Consider the following 19,237-nt stretch of genomic DNA (forward strand, 5'->3'; position numbering starts at 1 on the left):
GGTTCAAGTCCGGCCCTGGCCAAAAACTGCAAAAAAAAGAAAAAGAAAACAGATTAGAATGTGAAAATGAGTTGAGAAGAAAAAAAGACTGGACTAAAATCCTCAAAATTTGAGCAAAATAAGGTCCTGATTGTGTAGGCCTTCAAAAACTCATGTTGTAGTGATTATCCCATAACCTACATGGAAACAGAACATGTATAGAAGTCAGAGACACAGGTTAGAACTGGAAAGAAAGTTAAATCCTTGTATGCCAGTTCCATATAAGCTGTTAATGAGTTGAGATAACAACACGAGATGATTGCCTCTGCCACAGTTCCGTGTGGTCAGCAAAGCCACTGATTCAGACATCGCTACTTTACACCGCGTGATAAAATCAGCCAAAAGTATTTTTTGGAGTGATGGTTTATTTGGGGAATAACAACTTTTGCTTCAAAAATGTGACCATTCAGTTCTGACAGTAAATAAATCACACCCCAGTCTCTCTACAATCTACCGATATTGAGCGAAAAATCTTTAAATTCAACTTTACACCAGACATAACTCCATAAGTAAAAGTCTAGTTTTAACTCGGTGACCTCAGTTTGCCTCTGCTGGACAGCAAATCTGATGCAAAATGAGCAAGTATGGGTGGCTGGGTTTCAACCCGGCCTAACAGGGAGACTTTGTCAAGAATCCCAGAATTTAGAGCGTTTTTAGGAACAACAACAAGAAAAAACTAAGTTTGAAAAACAAAAACATATGCTAAACAGCTAGGGATGAGGAAATTAAAAGATGGGAAGAGCTTTCACCTTAGCTAGGAAAACATTCTATTTAATGACTTTTCCTTTTAGTTGACTCATTTTAAGATTTTCTTTTTTAACCTTTAAAATTATTATCTCCAGAAGGAGCATGTTAGGTGAATTTTCTTCTCTCTTTTCTTTCTTTCTTCCTTCCCCACCTTCCTTCCATCCTTTCAATTAATGTTCAATGAATAGTATTTTCATATCTTATGAGCTTTGGGACCTTGACGAAATTATTGAAACTTATTGTACCTCAATTTATTTATCTATACAATGGGCACGAAACTCATGCATAACTCATAGGGCACTTCTAACCACAGCCAAGCATACTCTGTCCCAGATTGCCCTGCCAAAGCTAAGGTTTGCAACACTTAAGCACAGACAATCAGAGTCCTATCTTCAGGACATAATTAGGAAACAAAATCTACCAAATGCCTGCAGGAAATGCACAGGATACTATAAAATAAAAACAGAAGTCTCCTTAGATAAAGGGTTGCGGAAGGACAGACTAAGTTGGGGACCTTTGGGCTGAAACCTAAGGGACAAGGAGTCAGTCCTTGAAATAAAGAGACAACCCCATTCCAGGCCAAGGATTTGGAATATACAAATGCCCTGATTTTGGGATGAGCCTGGTATGTCCCCAGAAGTGGGGAGACACAGAGGAGGGGCAATCGTGCAGGACCCCAAGAGAATAACAAAGAGTTGAACTGTACATGGATGAAGAAGTCACTGGCAGGTTTTCAGCAAGAGAATGACAGATTTTTGTTCATAAAGATGATGCTGCCTAACTAGTGGGTAGTGAATAGACCAGTGAGGTTCAGAATGGAAGGGTCAGGAAGGCCCCCAAAGCCATTTAGTGAGGGATGATGAGGGCTTGTGCTCATCAGGGCAGGGGTTAACAGAAAGACAACCTGGACAACCGGGCAAAAACTCACCGAAGACCTGGGTAGGGAATCTCTTCTCAAGTACAAACATTACCAAGATAAATGGCTAAAAACTAAATGTAAATACACATCCTTTTATAGAACTTCTCCAGATAGTTCTGTCCATGAAAACCAGTGGCCAGTGAAACTTTTTAAACTGTTTTTATCCAAGATGATTTACAGTCATAAACTGACCCAACAGGTTAGGCTGACTTTTATGTATAGTTTAGATTTAGACTATCAGCCCACTCACCTAGGAAGGGAAAGTGAAGTGTATAGTGGTGCTTTACCCCATGTGTACACAAATCTTCATTGTTTTAGCCTCAGATGAAATTTTAAATAGTCCTTTGGAACAGGAGCTAGAGATTCAGGGACTACCAGGACTGGTAAGAAGTTGTTTCTCTACGAGAGTTTCCTGGTAAAGTATCCAGAAGTAATAACCTTGTTTTCAGCTTTCCACCCAAAGATAAAAGTAGGGGATGCTGTGTGAGAGCTGTGTGCTTCTGTTCCAGCCTATCCCTTTGTGCTTTGGGAAAGACAAGGAAGAAGGGAGGAGAGAAATGGAGAAAAGGAGAAATAGGGAGAGAGGGATGGGGAAAGAAGGGAGGGCAGGGAGGGGAGGAGAGGAGAGGGGAGAGAATATAACAAAAGGAGAGAGTTCAGATACGATTTGTCATCGCCAGAAGTGCTAATGCTGGCTCCCAAACCTCAAGCTCTGATTCCCTCATCAATCTTAATACCCCCCAGACTCTGTGTAGAACAAACATGGAAAGAAAAGAAAGTTCTCAGCCAAATATTGGAGCCCAACTTGGAAAAATGAGCTTTGCAATGACAGCACATATTTTTAAGGGCTTACTGGGATCTAAGTAAGGAGACTGGCTCCAGGCCTTGTAGTTTCACATATTTTCTTGATTCCTAAGTTAATCATTTTTACGTCAACCACTTTAAAATAAGCCAAAGGGAAGCTTCCTACAGGAATAGCCGTTCATTGGCATTTAACAATTAAAAACAATATCACATTTGTACCACTAGCCTTGAACAAGAATTTGATTTAGATTTAATAAGATACATACTCATGTGTAATACATGCTAATGAGTCTGAAAATAAATATTTAATATGATACAGCTCTAACATAAAAACTAAATCATGTTTAACAATGCATCAGGATTTATTAGGCACAGCTAGCAACTTGACGGAGTTAGAGTTGATGGTATCTGATCCTTTAATAGACGAAAACTAAGCACAAATTTCCCTGCTTCCTATCAACATTTCTCAGGCATACAATCATACAGCTTTGTTTTAATAACCCAAAGAAAAACGCAATTGAAAATGTAACTTACACTACTATTATATAGTTCCAGCATGATGAGTTAGCTAATGACGACCACTGGTATTTTTGAAATTAATTTTTAATTTTGAATGTTTTATTCTCTTCGTTCTGCAAAATATCCTCCAGGTGTCTTAAGAAAAACAACTTTCCATGTAAGCAGGCAGTTTCTCTATCCCCAGAATAATCACTACTCTTATTTTTCATCATTTCTAAATCTTACCTCTTATACGACTCGTTTACTTGGCCTCATCTTTCCCTAAAAGCATGGACAATGAGTAAGCAAGTGCTACAGTGAAGCTCATCGTGTGGTCTCAGCATACTTTTCCATCTTTCCTTTTAGCTAATACACATTACAAATGTGTCTCCTTCTTACAGAATACATTGGAGGTTCTCAAACATCACATGGGACAGCCCTTCATTCTTCAATCTCACTGCCAAACACATTTTAAATTAAGGGGAGGGAAGAAGAATTATAATCCTAATAAATCAATTACAAATCACAGAATACTTTTAAAGAAACACATTGTATTTTTTCCACACACAACAGTGGATTACCTGAGAGAGCTCCCAATTGGAAGCTTTGCTGCACCTGTGTTAATGACTCCACAAAACTAATTTGTAGTAGTACCGTATGAGTGCAGGCAAATGAGATTACCACTTCTTTAAAAAGAATTGTTTTTCTCAAGGGCATTAAATAATCTCCCAGAAGTCTGCGTCATCACTCTGGATTTTCCAATCAAATAGTTCCACTCCATCAGAGTTGGGATCTTGTGATGATTGTTGTTATAATTTTTTACTGGGAAAATCAAGAGACCAGAAAGTTAGCTACTTCAGGTTAAGATCCAGCTTTAGCAACTCCTAAATCTATCACAGAATTCATGATGCAGAAAGGAAGCCCACAAGAACCAGGCAGGCATCAGGCAAGCCTCGCTGAGCCGCCTCTGATGACCCCAGTGGGTTACAACCTGCCAATCCTGCACTCATGAACCCCCAAGACCTCATTACCATGGCTTGCCCAAGAGGCAGAATAACCGAGATTATCTGAATCTAATCCGGGGTTGGAAATCGAAGGAGCTTCAAGATCAGGCAAACTTTATCACAAATGTCTTCTTCAGAGATATCCCAGATGGAAACTTCAGCCCACCCCATCTCAATATGTCTTAAAAACATTCTGATAACAATATCTAACACGTAACCAAGAATATTAAGAACACTGATCATCCATCTACTCATTTATTCATTGGGCATCTGAGAAAATCAGGCACAGTGCTTGACAGAGTGAATTTCCTAGTCTACTGGAGGATAGAGGTATAGTAAAATTACCACACTGACAAATACGTAAGTTATAGCTGAGGACACTAAAGAGAATGAACGGAGTTCTGTGAAAGTGTAATTAAAAAGAAAAAGAAAAGAAGAAGAAAGGAAGGAAGGAGGGAAGATGGAAGAAACCCCTATCTAAGGGATTAGAAATTAAGGAAGGCTGCCCTTGATACTGAACATGTAACTTAGGGCCACAGAAGAATTTGAGTGTGGGAACGTCAGGTAGAGGAACAGCCTGTGCAGAGGCCCTAACCAAGGAGCTGAAGAAGCTCCCCAGGAAGCTGTGACAAAGTGTGGGAAGGATGACTGAGCAAGACTTGGAAGGCACCTGTCGGGCCAGGTCTGTGCTCAAGAGCAATGAGAAATGCCCAAGCAGTTAAAGGAAACTCAAGCTGCATGTGAATTTAGTCTATTGAAAGATAAATGTTGGAATGTTCTGAGATTAGTGATTCAGCAATAGTGATTTAGAATAATAAGATGGTAAGATCTTACCTACTCTTTATACTAAGATACATTCCAGATAAATGAATAATTGAAATGCAAGAACTGAAAACTGAGAGGAAGCAGGAGAACACAGGCAGAAAGTTTTTCTAATGTGACTTAGAGAAATCTGTTTAATCATATTAGGCAATGCCAAAACCATACTGGAAATGATGCATAACTACGACCTAATAATAAAGTAAAACTTCTATATGGTAAGAAAGGAAAGGAATAAAAAAAAAAAAAAACTCAGACTAAAGCACATATATGAAAAAAGGAAATGAAAAGAAAGGAAAAATAAAATCACCCCCAAACTACCAGGCAGAAAGTTGAAGGACAAAAAAGGAAAAACAAAAATCTGGAAAAATTATAAACAACAAATTTTTATGGACAAAGAATGGTGACTATTAAATACTAGAAAGTAAAAATCCCAACATAAAAATGAGTAGAGGACAGAATTTGCTTATTCACCAGAAGAAAACATGAGTGATCAGTGAACATATGAAAATGTTCTATCTCGAGGATAATGATAAAAATAAGAGGAAAAAAATTTTTTTGTCAGTAAGATTATAAAAGATTTCAAAAAATTTTCCCAAACCCCCGGGAACTGAATGAGGGGCCACAGGCACCCGGCAGCCCTCAGTAGAGTGGACACTGGTCCACATCTGTGCAGGGCAGTTGGACATCTTAGACGTCGGGTACCACAGTTAAAACCAGCAGAATCTTTGACAGAGCAAGACTTCCCAGAATGTAGCCAATGAAACGGTGCAAGTTCTAAGAGACTACACCCAAGACTTTTCATCAAATCGTTTATATGAATGAAAAAATGAGAATAATAACAAGGAACTGGCTAAGGAAACCATCACTGACATCCAAAGATGGATCATATAAACTTCCAAATCTATGCTCACTGGCATGGCAACATGTCTCAAATACTGTCGAGAGAAAGGAGGCCACAGCTGCATATGTGACGTGATTCCACCTGGATGAAGTGGTACACGTGGAGTTGAACATCCATGGGATACACCTTTGTATGAGTACACGTGCTATACACACTTGTGTGAATATACAGATTTCTTTTTCTCTATACACACAAGAATAGAGAAGATGAAATTGACTCATCATTTCTTGAATGATTTCAGTACACCCTAATATGTGCCTCACTAAGCATATTTCTTTAATTGGGGGGAGTGTGTGCTTACGTTTGTCTAGTACCAGTTTAATTTTCAGAGCATGAATTTCAATCTTTTGTCTATGTGGGATGTAATTTAGTCCAAGGAGTGAGGCCAGAGTAAGCCCATGTTCAAAGAGCTATGTCTGGAGCAGGGTCTGGGCTGCTGGACAGAGCTGAGTCCCTGGCAGAAACTGGCTTGCTTTCCCATCTCTAACCCCTGCACAGCCCAGGGGTGAGAGGTAAGGGGCCAGGGGCAGGGACGGTGGGCATCAGCTAGTGCTTATTTGAACTGGGACTCTCAAGCACCTTCAAGTTCTCAGTAAAGGATTAATTTTAAATAAGTTGGTTTATAACAATTATATAATAAAGAAAAGCTAGTGAATCTGCTAGTTACTAAGGGAACTGCTGATCTGATCATTAAAAATGACACTTGATATGCCCGATGAGATACTCTGTTGGCTTCAAGGTAAAATGAATCAATATATTGAACTGGCCTCCAGTGAGATTTTTGAGGACTTTTCAAATACGATGCCCCTTCTATGTGAGAGGAAACAAGTGGGCTCTGCTCATTAGCAAGTGATATCTGTCCCTAGGTACCAGAACTAGTCACTCAGGACTAGAGGTCAGCATAACTCCTCATCCCTGAACTACAGAGCTGCCTCTGCTGGGTTGCCTGGCCAGCCCAGAGTAGGGTACCTCAGCGGTTCCATCTCCTGGCTGCCACGTCCCTTCTGGCCATGCATCCCTCAGTGTCACCGACATTCTCCAGGCCTTGACTCTGCTCACCGGCACAACCAAGGTAGATCACGAGCAGCCAGGACCTTTGTGGCCTGGAGACACCCAGAGAAGATCATCTGTGAGATTCTTCAGGGCCATCACCTCCAACACTCCCTGACCCAGAGGGTAATTTTCACGCTGTTTATATTTTCTCCCAGGCAGGCAAAAGAAGAAGCCAAATACTGTAAGATTTGCTTCAAGACCTTAATACGATGTCTTCTCCGTCTGCTTATCCAGGGAAAGAGGACAAAACTATTTTTTTAAGAAATTAGCAAACACTGTGAGGCAGAATGTATTTTCCAAAGAAGAGCACCCATTGTCCCCTTTTCACAGGCCTCATGACCTTACCATGCCCCTACCAAGAGGGGCAGTCTGATTCCCCTGCACTTGAATCTAGTCAGGCTTGTGACTCATCTTAACTCGTCAGAGCTCCCTTGTGCTGCTAGGACAAAATGCAATAGGCTGGGTGGTTTAAACAATAGACATTTATTTTCTCACAGTTCTAGGAGATTGGAAGGTAAGAGATCAGGGTACCAGTGGGGGTCAAGTTCTTAGATATTTTCCTGGCTTACAGAGGGCCAACTTCTTGCTGTACCCTCATTTAATCCCAATTTTCTCCCAAAGACACCCCGCTCCATTATCATACATTAGGGCTTAGGGCTTCAATAAGTGAATTTCAGAGGAATCTAAACAATCAGTCTAGAGTAATCAATAAAATGTGCAGAGTGATACCACACGACCTCTAAGGCTAAGTCATAAAAGCCAAGGCAGCTTCCACTTGGTCATCGGATTAACCACTCCAGAAATCTTCAGCCTTGTAAGTAGTTTACTGCCCTGAGACCACGATCTTATGAGGAAGCTGAAATAGCCCACATTTAGAGACCAGGTGGAGAGGCCCGAGACCACATGAAAAGAGAGAGAAACAGAGAAAAAGAGATAGAGAGAGACAGAGAGGAGGAGGAAGTGGGGAGGGGAAAGGGCACAGGGGTGGGGAGAGAGCAGGAAGGCCACTCCTGTACAGAGCTGTTCCACTTCTGGTGTGTCAGCTACAGCCACTGGCTGCCCCCAGAACCAGCCCACTAAGACATTCCCAAATTCCTGACACACAAAACCTGAAAGAGATATAAAATGATGGCTAGTGTTGAAGTCGTTGAGTTTTAAGGTTTGTTTTTATTTATGTGGCAACAGAAACTAGAACGCACAGAATTGCCTTATTTTGAAATCTGATTTCTTACACTTTTATAAAGCAATTTTGTTTAGTTGAGGAAAGCTTGCATGTTTTATAACTTTCATAATTTCCCACCAGACACGTTGTTTTTCTAGGTAAGGAATTATGAACTATACTCTAAAGCTGCATACAAATTGTGGCCTATGGGACAAGCAGGACCTTTGGGTCCTAGGTCACTCTGGGATGCCAAGACAGAGCCCAAGAGTAACCTGTTCAAGTCCCTCCAGAAATCCACTTCCTGTGCTGTCTATGGCTAAATACTGCCTGGGGGAGCAAGTCTCAAATGTGGTTCCACAGAAGTAAGAAAATGGGAAGCTTCTTTCTCTATGTCTTCCTGGAAGGCAGGAGCAGCAGCCCTTCTTCTCAATCTCTCATGTAATTCTAAAGACGTGGAGACCAAGAAATCTGAAAAGAAGAAAATGCAAAAGAGGATGCCCCTGTCAAATGTCACCACAATAATACATTCATGTCCACCAATAAGCAATGCATCTTGGCAACAGCTGTATATCTCCATGTATCTATTTGATGACAAACCTACAGACTCACTTGGAAACCATGAACGACTAAAGCAGTTGAATAATTTACTTTTCATCAAACACCTTCCATGTCATGGATAGCAGAGCTCTCCATACACAGTTAACAGATCCCAAAGCATTCATCGCAAGTTAATTTAGCCACCAAACTCCTTTTCTTGGTGGGGCAGGTGATAGAACAGGAGAAGTTTAACATTTTTCTTTTGCAGAATTAGTACACCTGTGTTTGCTTTACATGGGATTGGAATGGTATCAATTTTCCTTTTAAACATATGCTGACTGTGATATTTCCTGCTCACATTATGAAAGTAATCTGGATCTCTTGCAGAATCATGGGGGATGTGAAAATCTCATTGGACATAAGGTGTCCAATGCTGAAAATACTGGATGGTGCAGACATTTGGGGGTGCACTTCAGACTTGCAGAACTCCATTTGAGGTCACGCACGACTATAGGTTACTTTGTTGCGACTTTGCCTCAGGAGATTCAGAAGTTTCAAAGTCCACTGAGCTTACATAAAGCCCCCCAAAAGGCTGACCAGTCAGACTCACTTATACCCCTCTTTGCTATCTGCTACCATGCCAGGAGTGACACTGTTTTTTTAAGATCGATTCTCTGCCTACTAGGAACTACATCCTAATTACTGTCCAAAGGGAATTTTTATCAATGCATTATTGTGTCTTATCTCAAGAAATCCATTAGTTATTTCAAACCATACACTTTTCTCCACTCCTCTCTTTTATATAAGATTTTTTTGGCAGAAAGTTTCAGAAATTTCTCTATTCTCAAAAGAATATCTCTAGGCACTTCCCCAGGATAATAAAGAAACTTTTTATGTCATAGGTGATGGCCAGTTAACATCTATATTTCTCTGGACGAACTACAGCATTCCTATCAGCCAAGGGAAACACCTGCATGGTCCTGTGTTCCCACATTACATCCATGACCACACATCCCGTAAACAAGAAATCAGAATCCAAAGAACAAAAACCACAGGTGCTGGAGAAAAACAGCTTCATGTAAATCTGCAACATACAACAATCTTTTCAAAACAAACAAGATTATAATGTAATTATAGTCAGGAAACATAGACATCAGGCTCAATGACTTCTAATTATTTTTATAATGTATGGGGTTTGGACTGAACATGACCACAGATTAAGGCATGAAGGCAGAGTTCCTAGGAGATACACAGTGGCTAACAAATATAACATAGTGTATTTGGAAAATATTTAACCAGACCCTCTCGCTTCACTTTTATTAATAACTTTAGAAGACAAATATGACCAAAGCATATCTGCAGACCTCAGGCTTCCAAATTCATAAAGTAATAGTATTGTTTCATTACATGAATCAGAACAACAACAACAACAACAAAAAAAACCCTAGAACCCATTTTAATTTATTTTAAAATGACCACTAAAACGTATCCCTAAAACGTATCCCTTTCAAAAGTCTTATTGAATGATGATTGCAATGCAGCTGGTGAAATGGAGAACCTGTTACTATCACATAGATATTTTCCATATTATATGACTTTCAAACAAGTAATGCCCCCAGGAAGCTCATACTCACAAGGGGAAGAAAATAAATGTCCTCCAACCCCTGGGATGATGCCGGTCAGTCTCTGAAGAACTTAGATAGTGTAATGTGTAATAAACACCACGTGGGAGAGACATACTAATGCAGAGGGTCTGGGCATGGGATGAAGTGGGGTACTGGACTATAAAAATAACGAGCCAGGGGGCCATGCTTGTCAGACGGACTTTCGTGGTAGGCAGACTGAAACGAAGTAAGGCTTTCAGGAGGCACAGACTGCCTCTCAGAAGACTGACACTGGAGCTTTTGTGTTTAATAAGATCTCGACAGCAAAACAACGGATACTGTTATCTTTCATTTCAACTTTTCCTCTTTCTTAAGTTTTGTTTTTCTTTTGGATTAACATTGGGGCACATACAATTAGGTTATACTATCTGCATTTACAAGGTAAAATCTGAGTCCTTCACCCAGGAGGTGGGCCACATACACCCGCATTCCCCCCATAGGTTGGAACTTACCCCTCTGCCCCAACTTCTACTTTAAAAAAAAAACAAAAACACATTTTAATGTTTGTTATATTCACACCACTACATTAGGGAATGCTCAGGATATAAAGATGATGAGAAAGTCTCCTGCCCTTAGGGCAGTCACAAAATAATGGAAAAGATGGGAAGGTATATACATAATCAGAGTAGCAGAAAGACTCTGATCACTACTGTAAAGAGATGTGTAAACACTTGGGAATGATTATTCAAGCTGATGACCCAGACCTCAGACAGCCAACTACCTCATCTAAACTTTATATGGTTCCACAGAATTATTAAGCAGACACACACGCACACACACAAGAATCTCTTTAAAGGTATCTTAAACATCAGTGATCCACACCAGCTGTTAAGTTCAGCAAAACCTTTATATCAACTGTTCCTTTGCCTGGAGAACTTTGCCATGGTCTGAGTACTAACAACATAAATATTATTCTTACCACCAAAGATATAGCTACTTGCTCATTTACAAAGTCGAGCTACTTGAATGTTATCATTCTACTCTGAAACCTTAACTACAAAGAGTTATAAGTCATCTCCTTTCATATTCTATGAAAATGTTCACCATAAAACCAGTTAGATGCTTAAAAAAAGACACAATATTAAGAATATCTCTGGCAACTGTTATTTTCAACATGACATAATGAATCACTGTCACTAAGTCTTGTTACTATTTAAAAATATAAATGGACCACAAAAAAAATCACAGGGCAGACTGAAGCAGCAGAGAATAGAGAGTGGATTGTTGAGGCCCAGGAATGTCAGTTGCTGATAATTTACCTCTGTGTTTGTAGGTCTCTTATTCTTCTGCGGGAACTACAGTTCTTTGCTCCCTGCACTGGTGTGCCATGAGACAGGCATATTGTGCTAAAACAGAAAAGGAATAAGTAGCTCCACATTATACCATATTTCCCAATAGACATAAACGAGCACTTAATACATTTCATTCTGCTTATGCGATTGCACGCCAGCTTGAAAATAGCTGAAGTATAAGATGTGAGAAAAGGCTACAGTTACCAGCCATTCTTTATAGGAAACACAATGTTCTGCAAAACAGTGCAATAAGGACAAAGACGCAAAAACGTTTTTGAAAGTAAAGGAATACTCATTTGTTATCACAAACTTCTAGTAAAAAGCCACCAGAGAAGAAATCTAATCTAAAACAACGCGGCCAACCATGTATGCCTTCAACACAAAGAATTCATGGGGATACATCTCTCCTGACCACTAAAAACAGAAAGCTGTTACAGCTGAACAGAAGCCAGAAACTACCCTCCATCAGGGATCTTCAATACCCAGCTGGCATTATCCAAGAATCAAATTCTATATCTATTTAATATTTCAAGAAAAAGGCAAAGTAAGAAAATACAAGTGATAAAAGTAAATAAATAAGTGTGCAAAGAGGAGAAAATTTATATGAAAACACATCTTCGGCTGGGCGCGGTGGCTCACATCTGTAATCCTAGCATTCTGGGAGGCCAAGGCCAGTGGATTGTTTGAGCTCAGGAGTTCAAGACCAGCCTGAGCAAGAGCGAGACCCTGTCTCCTCTAAAAAATAGAAAAATTAGCCAGGCATTGTGGTGGTGCCTATAGTCCCAGCTACTTGGGATGCTGAGGGAAGAGGATCACTTGAGCCTGAGAGTTTGAGGTTGTTGTGAGTTAAGATACCACAACACTCTACCGAGGGCTACGGAGATTCTGTTTCAAAAACAAAACAAACAACAAAAAAAAACTTTATGTCAAAATAAGTAAGAGACAAACCTCAACTACTTTGTCACATATTTTGTACAGGTTTCTTTTTTTTTTTTATTAAATCATAGCTGTGTACATTAATGTGATCATAGGGCACCATACACTGGTTTTATAGACCGTTTGACACATTTTCATCACACTGGTTAACATAGCCTTCCTGGCATTTTCTTAGTTATTGTGTTAAGACATTTATATTCTACATTTACTAAGTTTCACATGTACCCTTGTAAGCCTGTGGCTCAGTGGGTAAGGGCGCCAGTCCCATATACTGAGGGTGGTGGGTTCAAACCCAGCCCCTGCCAAAACTGCAATAACAATAAAAAACTAACACAGTCTGTACAAGTTTCAAGAGAAAGTTGAAGTGTGATTTCTGGAAGCCGGCTTTTTCTAATCCAGCGTTTCTCAATATCCCCACCGTAACATTCTGGGCTGGATAACCCTTTGTCGTGGATGGCATCCCCTGCAGGCCAGGACCTTAGTCACCCTCTCTACCTTCTACCAATGAGATTCCAGCAGTATCAGCTCCTTCTCCCCCACCTGTGACACCCGGAGGTGTCTACAGAGAACCAGCTGTCTCCAGGGAGACAAAAAATCCCCTGGTTGATAACTACCACACAGAACTAAAACTGACTGCAAAGATTTCAAGGCCAGAAGACAGAGATATGAGCAACTAGTTCAGTACCCTTAGTGCTTCCAGAAGATTTATTTCATTTTATGCTGTTTTCCTTTTCTTACTTCACACTATTCCATTCCTACACCAGAAAGCCCTTGTATTTTATTTAAAGCAAATGACCTAAGGTTGGCAGCTACCAGAACATTCCATTTCAAGGCCCAAGTAGGATACTTAGTGCAGGCTTACCAGTCCCACACACAGGCAGGCTCAGTCTCTTACACTCTCCAACATTAAATATTAAACGCCAATGCGCAGTGAAACATTACCTTGAAGAAAATAGAACTTTCTTCATACAGCAATGCCCAGTGCACCCATGAATAATGAAGTTACTGGCTTACTTCAATTCTTTATTGTTTATTTTTAGTCTTAATCTAATTTCAATAGTGCAGAAATATTAGCACATAGATAGTATCTACTATATCACTGCACATTTCTACATAAAATAATGAAGTACATATCCAAAGCCTGCCAGGATTTGAATTTATTTCACCCTAAAAAATATCCTTATGTTGCTGAGTATTAGGTTAAACCTAAATTATGTTATATAACCTGGTACATTCCTACTCAACAAGTACTTCTGTTATTAAACCATATTATATCCCTTTGCACTTTTACAATGGAGGCATTAACATTTATTTTTAAGCCTTTAAACATTAACATTTATTTTATTTATTAACATTTATTTGTATTATAAACAATTCTGTAGATTTCACAGTTTATGCGTTCACAAAATGCTTCTGGATTTTAAAAGATACATATTATAGAGTTGTTTCACCTGTAAGAGTTGCCAAATATTTACCAAGTATTTGTAATATTTATGAAATAATAATAATGATTTATTATTGGCTGATTGTGAGAAGCAGAGCAGACCAATTAAACAATATAAAGCTACCAAAGGATTTCTGGGAAAATAAATTGGATTCAGAAGTCTTAAAGAGTTTCCTGGAAGTAAAGAAAGTGTAGGCTTCAGGCGGCACCTGTAGCTCAAGGAGTAGGGCGCCGGTCCCGTATGCCGGAGGTGGCGGGTTCAAACCCAGCCCCGGCCAAAAACCACAAAAAAAAAAAAAAGAAAGTGTAGGCTTCATTCAATCTCAGCAAGATACCAAATGCAAGCAAAATGCTCAATTCTATATGAGGCCTGACAATTAAGTTTGTGAGCTCATCCTAGAAAAAAGTGCTGCATACCTCATTGCTGAATAACACTGTGGTCACCTTGGAAGCATTCCCTTTGGGAAGCTATGCACTGACACCAGCACCTAGTCCACCCTTCAAAGAAATTTTGGATCTCTTTTTCTGCAATGGGTATCAGACTTGTCGTCATATTATTTTTAATGGTCTGAAAGTCATCAAAATGTCTTCCTTTCAATATTTCCTTTACCTTTGGGTAAAGAAAAAATCCACTGGAAGCCAGATCACATGAGTAGGGAGGGTGTTCCAACACAGTTATTTTATTACTATCTGAAAACTCTCTCACAAAGAGTGCCATGTAAGCTGGTGCACTGTTGTAATGCAAGAGCCATAAGTTGTTGGCAAAAAGTTCACGTCATTGTCATCTAACATTTTCATGAAGCATTTTCAGCACTTCCAATTAGTAAATTTGGTTAATCATTTGTCTAGTTGGCACAAATTGATAATGAGCAATCCTGTTGATATAAAAAAAGGTTGGCAACATTTTTTTGGCTCTCGATTTGGAGTAACAGAACTTTTTTGGTGGAGAGTTGGCTGACTTCCTTTGTGCACTTTGTAGCTTTGTTTGGGGGCCACATTGATACACCCCTGTTTCGTCACTAGTAATAACACCTCCCACAACATCATCTTGCCTCTCCAAAAAAATCTCGCAAACTTCGAATCTCCATTGCTTTTGTTCATTAGTGAGCTCCTTCAGGACCATTTTTCCACACAACATTCTCAGCCAAGATTTTCAGCTAAGATTTTCCTAACTTTTTCTCTATTGTTGTTTAATTGGTCCATTCTGCTTCTGACAGTCAGCCAATGATTCTGACATGCAATTCAACAAATTTTTATAATGATTTCATCAGTTGTGCTCATGACTGTCCACCCGGACCTTTATTCATCAGTGATGATTTCCTTCTTCTCAGAAAAACATTTTCCATTCATGCACTGCCGTTTTCTTCATTATCCCCATAAACTTGAACTGACGTGTACTGGATTTCACTTCCACTCTTGCCAAGTTTAACACAAAATTAAGTGTTTGTTCACTGCTCTAATTCAAGTTCTGACATTCTCACAACAGCATAGAAAAACACAAAATAGCTACCGCCACTCAGCAAGACACTACCAGAGGTCAACATGAACAGAGCTATGATACACCGATATGCCAAGGTCATGAACCCTTACCAAGTTGTTTGTACGGTGCTGCCAATGTAAGTGCATGGTGGCAAGTTTGCAAATTTAATTGTCAGTCCTTTGTATATCAACTTTATGATATGTTTATATGACTGAAAATTTTCCAGCTATGATTTTTCTTATTTTAGGTAGGAAAGTTGAGGGAAGTGGTACAAATGTTTGTTAATACTTTTCTGTACTTATAATAGTGTCAGTCAAAGACCATGTAATAAGCTACTGATTTGCTCTGATGGCCTCACATCAGAGTCTCCAGAGATCCAAGCGTTCTGCCATTACTGCTGAGTACTGACCAGCTGAAGCAGGGCACTGATTCAGGGGGTAGAGCATCCCTAACAACAGAATCTATCTGACTTACATTCGCAGAAGTCACTGCTTATACAAGACCCTCTTGTTTCTGAGGAAACAAAGAACATTCCATCCTGTGACTGCTTCCCTTTGTAGGACTGAGTGGTCCCTACTAAAGGATTCCACCTTCATCCAGCATCACCTTCACAAAAAACCTGTTATAGCTTCCCTCTTCTTTTATTCTATCAAGCACAGTAAATCTATTGTTCACTGTGATTCAAAAGTTTATTTAAAAGGAAAAAAAACTTTTTTTCTGAGCTAGTCTGTCCTATTGGCAAGACTGAGAAAACTTCTTTAAAACATGGTGCTATACCCTCCTCCTGCTTCTCTATCTGGAGTAAATAAGAATGGACATCCTTTTGTGGATACTGTACATCCCCCAGAGACTCAAAGGATGGCTTAAAGTCTCTCAATGCAAATGAGTAAATGTTTATCAAAGTGCTGTATTGCTCACTAGGCCTTCAAATTAAAAGGCCCCCTTCAAAGATTTCACAGTCTATTATGGAAGATAAACATTTTCTATAAAGAAAGCAGTAAAATCACACAGGTGTACCCAGGTAGTTCAGGACACAAGCTGGGGAAGAAGAAGTGATTAACTTTGCCGGATGAGTTGGGGTTGGTGAGGCCTTTTCAGAAACCCAGAGTGAGACATATTTTCTGCATACCTTCCTGATCCTCCCCCTAACAAAGAAGAATTCCACAGTTATGTCAGCAACCTTGGACTAATACAAACCAAGAGTGGTCTTCCTTTAATTGTAAAAAAAGTAGTAGTCACAAAGGGAAGGAGTATACTGGGGTACTGCAGCATACGAAGGAGAAAGGTAGATTACAGGTTGCAGCCTTACAGCCTGCAGTCTCATACTAACCCTTTTTTTAAAAATGGAGATTAGGTCATTCTCTGTTGCCTAGGCTGGAAGGCAGTGACATGACGACAGTGCACTGAAACCCCTTGAACTCCTGGGCTCAAGCATTTTTCTTGCCTCACCCACCTGAGTAGCTAGGACTACAGGTTTACTACCACCACACCCAGCTTATTTTTAAAAATCATTTTGGAAATGGGATCTTGTCATGTTGGCCAAAATAATCTCAAACTCCCAACCTCAAGCCATCCTCCCACCTCAACCTCTTGGGTAGTCACCCTAACCCTTCTTTAAGCCATCTGCTTTCTTTATCAATGTTCAGTAATATCGAGGCAGCATTATGGGGCCCATTTCCACCTTGCCAAAGCCCAGAACTGGACCCCAAATTTCTGCACCCAAGGGACATATCTGCCCTTTTATCTGACTGTTCATAATCTACAGACAATCAGCCTTTTCAAAGTCAAAGACATCACTTAACAAAGCTACTGGCCACTAGCTTCTACCTTGATATTTTAGGAGTGGTGCTAGGTCAGTTCCCACCCATTTTTGTCCAGTGTACCTTTCAGCCAGTGGACCTCACTGTGAAGCAGCTGGCACAGGTTAGGGTCATGATAGATATCTCTGTGGAAGCTCTTCCACATGTTAACATGATTGATCCTTACATGTAATATTTAAAAGATGTTGCAATTACATATCCATTTTCACTCTCTGATTTTACCCTCATTATTTTCTAACGTAAGCATTATTATTTTAAGTTTGAAAAGTCAAAAAAGCCTCAGGAAGTTTACATTACTGTGCCAAATTTATGGGAATAGTAAATATTAACAGCATTTGTGTGGACCCAGGAGCTCTCATACTCAACTCAAAAAATGGTGAGTCACAGATATTTTTGGTTTAGCCCACTTGGTATTGTTTTAAAAATTAAATATTTAAAAGTTGGATGTTTCACTTTAAAAATATAGATTTTTAAAACCATTTGACAAACTAGAACCTGGAAGCTCTGAGAATTCTGGCCTAACTCTGTGCTAATAACAGGGTGAGAGTGATGAGGCCTTTGCAAACTAGTTCGTCACAGTCTGACCTACCCCAGGCCCACCCTGGCGGGGAGATACTTCTTCCCCTTTTCTCTCCGGCCACCAGGGCACTGCTGATCCCCACTGAAATGGGAGCAGCATCTCTGAGGAGAAGGCAGATATCCACAAGTGGCAGGGGAAACCCTCACCTAAAAGCATTTCTTCACGTCCTCAAGGTGGCCCCAGGGGAATTCCAAACCCACCCACACCAACTTCATCTAAATGTCATCTGCTCAACAATGTCACACTATCAACTTTTAAGAATGTAAACACTGGTAGAAAAATTAGAAGTATTTTTTCTGAAAAAGTCTCAATATAACCTGGTCAAATCATTTTATTTTACATAGAACTTGGAGAGGCGGGGAAAGCATTGTATTCAAATCACTTTCTCTAACCTTATTTCCACCTTTCCATTTTAAAGCAAACACCTTCATCTTTGACACCCTACACTAATTCATTTTCCAAGGACCCTAGGATGGGTTAAGATTTAGAGGTCTTGGAAGACCCCCTCCCCAAAAAAGTCCCTTCCATTGTTGCTAGTATTATTTAAAGAAAGGCTAGCCAATTGAGGGCATTTATTATAGTTTCTATTCTGCTAGTTAAGAGGTGTTTAGAAAAGGAAAAAGAAATTTAAAGACCATTCATATAAGTGGCAGGTCCATTTGGGGATTTGAACCAGCTGGTGGAACCCAGATGTTTAGTTGCTAAAACAAGGGCATTTTAAAGTTTCATTTCATGAAAATTAAAGCACATAAGCCAGAAGCTCAAAAGGAAGCAGCCCATACAGTTAGTCAGACAAGGGGCAAGTGGTCTCCCAAGCTCAGGCTGAGGAGTTTACAGAGCTGCAGAAAATGACCCTGGGAGGTACTTTCTTGAATGCTGACAGGCATTGGGGTTCTTGCGGGACAAGCTGGTCCAGGTCTGTGCCTTGAATAGAGCTAGACAACCCCAGACTCTGGCCACATTTATCTCCAACTTGCTCACTTTGTATTCAGCAGAACAGTACAATGCTAAGGACAACAAGAGAGAGAAAGAGACAGGCTTGATGGAGGGGCAAAAGGCCGTCAGTGAAAGTCACCTGGACTCCCATCTGACACTCACTGATTGCTGATCTGTAAGGAGACACTCACATCTTCTGTTAATTCAATTTAATTCAAATAGTTTTACTGTGAGAAAGATTAGAGGGAGAAACATTACAAAAATATTTACTATTCTGCTCTGTAGTTTAGGAAAAAAAAAAAACAACAACTCTTTTTATTTTTTTAAAGACAGGGTCTCCCTCTATGACCCAGGCTGGAGTGCAATGGTGCATCCCAGAACTCTCATGGAGCTCAAGCAATCCTCCCACCTCAGCCTCCCGAGTAGCTGAAACTACAGATGCACACCAACACCCTGAATAACATTTGTTTCTTTGGTAGAGACAGGGTTTGACTATGTTGCTCAGGCTGGTCTGCAAATCTCTGCCTCAAGTGATCCTTCTTTTTTATTATTATTATTAAATCATAGCTGTGTACATTAATGCAATCATGGGGCACCAT

The 19,237-nt window shown here is 39.9% G+C and overlaps 1 protein-coding gene across 2 annotated transcripts in view; it reads right to left on the bottom strand.

Moving 5' to 3' along the window:
• FBXL7 (F-box and leucine rich repeat protein 7) overlaps nt 1-19,237 on the bottom strand; it is a 456,585-nt gene that overhangs the window by 363,373 nt on the left and 73,975 nt on the right. The window contains exon 1 of one of the 2 annotated variants that reach the window (XM_053592965.1): nt 11,410-11,498. The exons of the other annotated variant lie outside the window; for it this stretch is intronic. The gene's annotated coding sequence lies outside the window, so the exon portion shown is untranslated. Of the gene's footprint in view, nt 1-11,409; nt 11,499-19,237 lie in introns of those variants that run through there. 2 annotated transcript variants of the gene reach the window in all.

The sequence above is a fragment of the Nycticebus coucang genome, chromosome 1 (assembly GCF_027406575.1).
Source record: "Nycticebus coucang isolate mNycCou1 chromosome 1, mNycCou1.pri, whole genome shotgun sequence".
Classification (NCBI taxonomy): Eukaryota; Metazoa; Chordata; class Mammalia; order Primates; family Lorisidae; genus Nycticebus; species Nycticebus coucang.